Genomic DNA, 4,207 nt, shown 5'->3' on the forward strand with positions numbered 1-4,207 from the left:
GTAAATATATCCTGAACACATTTGGTTTTTGTTATTACCTGATCTAAAAAAGTACATAAGCTTGCTGATTGGGAACTGGTTTGCTATCAGAAAGGTCTGTTGAGGCATCAGTCATTTGATACCAAAAAGTCCATTACCAGCCCACAAATGAAGACAATGATATCTTTAGATGAGTTGCACGCTTTCCAAATGATATCACAGGTAGAACACACCAGAAGAAACCATACCAAAACGATTCAAACAAAACATATAAAATGCCACCTTTTCCCCTAAGAACAATGGCTACCAGTAACATTTTATTTTCTTTACAGCTCCTCTGGCCACCTTTCTGCCTTCCGGCGGTTGGCCCAGCTCCTTTCCCAGGGGATCGTGGGAAGGGCGGTGGACGGGGCCCGGGTATATGATGAGGCCCCTCACCAGGGAGCTCATTCTGCTGCTGTGCGCTTCTGGTGTCAGTGCTCTGCTGTTCCGTCAGTCAATGGCAGCTTTTGAGCTGGCTCAGCTCTCTGGGCAAATGTGTTTTGACATTTATGGAAGCAGAGGTGTCTGAAGTAAGGGCTTCAGGACTAATCAAGATTAACCAGCATACAGTGTAGAAAGTACACTTGTATGCAGCTTTTTTTTTTGTTGGGTTGTATTGTGTGTGAGTTTTTCGTTTGGTGGTTTCTTTGGGGTTTGGGTTTTTTTTCCGCCCAGGTCAATAATTTTGTATTGAGTGTTCAGGTGTTTGCAAGATGATTTAATAGTATGCTTTTTTTTTTTATTCTTCTAGGTGCATTGTGTTTGACTGGAGTTCCTGACTTTATTGAAGATGGAACCTTGTTTTTTCACCAGTTTTTCTGTATACTGTGTAAGCTGCTGGTATTACCTCCCTTAATAGGCCTGATGGTGAGATTATTTATTAGAGGTCAGGGTGAGCATCTTGTATGCATCTGTGCATGGAGTTTTAGCATTTCTCAAGAAAGCAGTAAGGATGTAAGGCATAGCATCTTTCAGGGTACAGGACAGCTCATTGCTTTTCCCAATCACCCATGGAGTACCGTGTTGTTACTGGAAGCTTTGCAGCTTCCGGCAGGCTCTTCATAGATCGTAAGTGTCAGGACTTTGCTTATTTTGTGGGCCTGTAGCAGAGCCCAGAGTTTGCAGGGAAGATGGGAGTTGCCTGCAGAATGCAGGGCACAGCTCAGAAGAGCGGCTGACTCAGGGGGTTCAGGGGTGCAAATACAGGGAAGGAGCTGTCAGGAAGGAGTGGGATTCCTTCCCTGAGAGTTCAGGAGAAGAGGAGTTTCTAAAGTTTTGGGACTGCGGGATGGCTGGGAAAGGGAGGAGGGTTCATCAGCCGTTCTCAGGTTTGTTTTGCAGTTGGATTGGGTTGTTGATGAGGTCTGTTCCGTTTCAGTTTCTCCATAGCTGATGGGAGGTACAACAGTCATGAGAGAGGCAGTGTAAACCACCTGGCCCTCTGCATCACAGTGTGCAGGCCTGAACGTCAGAAGAGTCTCGTCTGGTAAAGCATGAGGTACGTTAAAATATACCCTCGTGAACTCTGAGGTCTCTGCTTCTCTGTGCCTTTTACTTTCTTCATTCCTGACTTAATTTTGTATTCATAGCTTTGCTGTCCATCTAGATGTCACAGTCATTGTTAGAGACATCGGCTAGGCACTTATTTGCAGCACAGGTTTGTGTCACTGTCTTCCCTGGAGTTTCTTGGAGAAGAGGATATGTATTATTTGTGCTCCTAACAATCTCCAGCCAGGGATCTTTCTTTTATCGCAGTCCCAGGCCCGTGAGCTTTTTCTGTATTCCAATTTTACCTTTGTCCTTAAGCGTGCAATGAAGTTTGCTCTAGTATCAGTTGCGGCAGTTACGTTCTGTTATTCTTGTTGATCTGTTGTGTTTTTAGCACCAGTTTCTGTAGTCTTAAGGTGATCTAAAAGATCTTTGAGTCACCATGTCACAATTACTGTGTTTTTTCCATAGGCTGACTACTTCTGTAGTTCCCTAATGGGCTTTGTAGGTAAGGAGGTAGTTTGTCACTTGTTTTCTCTGTACTATACCACATCTTACTCAGGTCTTGATGTTCCTGTTGGTTTTTTTGTGCTAGGCGGGCACATTGGTAGCCATGCTGAGGGTCTCATGCGCCTCAATGCATCAGCATAATGCCAGCTGAGTGCTTCCTTTCTTGTGTTAGATGCTCAACGCACAGATCTGTCTTGCATGTCTGGAGTCTCAGAAGTCTATGGAAGGTGTTCTCTCACAGCAGTGATCCAGGATGTGTTAGCATATCTGCTGTCAAGCAGTCTGTTTTCATGGAGACCTTTTCTGGGACTACTTCTTCCTTGCATCCTCTTGGTCTTAGGTCCTAGAGCCTGGCTTCTCATGCATTCATTGTCAGAGTTGCAGATGTATCTTTTTTTGTCACGGGCTGTGGTGCTTGACTTCTGGGGCAGCTGTAGATTCTTCCTCTCAGCCCCCTAGGACTTCTCACCTAAAGGCATCTTCGCTTTGGAGTGATTCCTCTTGCCCAAGAGTCTTTCTGTGCCTCTGGGTCAAATCATTCGTCTTGTGTGCAGTGCCAGTCTGCACACGTGCCTGGGTTGGAGGTGGCTCTGCCAGGGGCATAGCAATTTTTAGTCAGGGAAAGAATAACAATAAGAGCCTACGGCTCATGTTGCTGTACCTAGAGTGTTCAGTTACAAACCTTACAGTCCACCTCAGAGCAACTAGCCCTCAGTAGCAGGTGAGGATGCCGAAGGGATGACGGGAACTCTCTGGGAGAGGCTGCTGGAGTGCTGGTTGAACAGATTGAATCTCAAAGGTGTTAAGGCTTGTATGCTTAGAGTTTAATGTTGTTTTGATTTTTCTTAATGGCAGGCTGTTGTTGGACTCCAGGTGATATTCCTAAATGGAAACAAGACCTTTGGAATTGTTAAGCTGTTGCTCTGCATCTGGGTGATTTGTTCAATGCTGGTTTTTGCAGATGCAGAGGGACGAGTCGTGTGCCAAAGGGTGAGAGAGGAACCTCCTGCCGAACCTCCTAGTTAGCCAATGTGTGGGGTGGGTTTTTTTTGTTGAGGATGGATTCCGATCCCTGGCACTCTGAAAGCTAAGTTGAGGGACCAGGGCTGGGGAGGGGCTGAGAGGAGGAGGGGACAAGGTTGGGAGCTGTGGGGAGTGAGGCGTTTAAAGTTAGTGTAGGGGAGAGGGCTGTCCGGGAGTAGTCCCCTTTGAGCAGTCGAAGGGAGCGGGTTACTTGTCAGCATGGTGCTAGAGTGTGCCGGGCAGGGCAGTTCCAGCCTGTGTTTGTGTTGTGTAGCTTGTCTTCTGTGTCTTAGACCTTCCTTGGGTCTCAGTGTCCTCTTTGCGCTCAAGGAGCACCGCACACTTCTTGGGTGCCACCCCTAGGGTCTCGAATGCCCATACTCATTGGCATTGTGCCACTCAGGTGCTTCTCTTCTCGCATAGCAACGTTACAGCATGGATCGGTCTTGTGTCTTGGAAGTTTCCAGTCAGTCCCCTTTTGCAGCATAATTCCAGGCTGCGTCAGCAGCTCTGCACTCCAGCAATCCATTTTCAGGGACTGGCCCTTCTTCCCTGCATCCTTACATTCTTAGGTCTTGAAGACAGGCTTCTTGCGCATCCATCATCTCAGTTTTGACAGTAACTTTATTTTCTAGGTGCAAATCAATGTGCGAAGCAGGATATCCACACCAGAATGGACTTAAGCAAGGTGAGTGACTGACGTGCTGAAGTAGCATTTTTCTGAGGTGTCATATTATCGACATAGCTAAAATCATACCCGGTCGTTTAACAGGTGGGGGTCAGGCCTCGGCACGGCAAACCGAAGAATCTGACTCTGAGCGGCCGAGGTAAAGGGGCAGGAGAGAGGAAGATGTTTCCGAGGAGGGCATCATCGCGGCGGAGGTCGACGCCAGCTGACGTGTCGGTGACCAGCGATGAAGAGGAATGCGGTGGATAGGGGAGCCTCCGGTTAGGTGACGTGTTCCCGATGAGGATGGATTCTGGACCCTGCCCTCTGAAAGGTAGTTCAAGGGGCAAAAGGGTGGGCGGGGTGGGGCCAGCGGGGGGTTTAACGTCAGGGTTGCAGAGAGGGATACTTAGTCTGTCTGAAGTCTAGGGGCAGATAGTGGTCCTGGATGTGAACGTTCTGGCCTCTGTCTGTGTCTGTCACTTGTGTTATCTGTAC

At 47.7% G+C, this 4,207-nt stretch overlaps 1 long non-coding RNA gene across 1 annotated transcript; it reads left to right on the forward strand.

Annotated features, from left to right (window-relative positions):
* The first annotated feature begins 789 nt into the window (after positions 1-789).
* LOC129212874 (uncharacterized) lies at positions 790-3,930 on the forward strand. Its single transcript, XR_008579306.1, has 4 exons — positions 790-850; positions 1,400-1,519; positions 3,678-3,730; positions 3,815-3,930. It is a non-coding gene; the product is annotated as an uncharacterized LOC129212874 (long non-coding RNA).
* The last annotated feature ends 277 nt before the right edge of the window (positions 3,931-4,207 follow it).

This window comes from Grus americana, chromosome 14, assembly GCF_028858705.1.
Source record: "Grus americana isolate bGruAme1 chromosome 14, bGruAme1.mat, whole genome shotgun sequence".
Lineage (NCBI taxonomy): Eukaryota > Metazoa > Chordata > Aves > Gruiformes > Gruidae > Grus > Grus americana.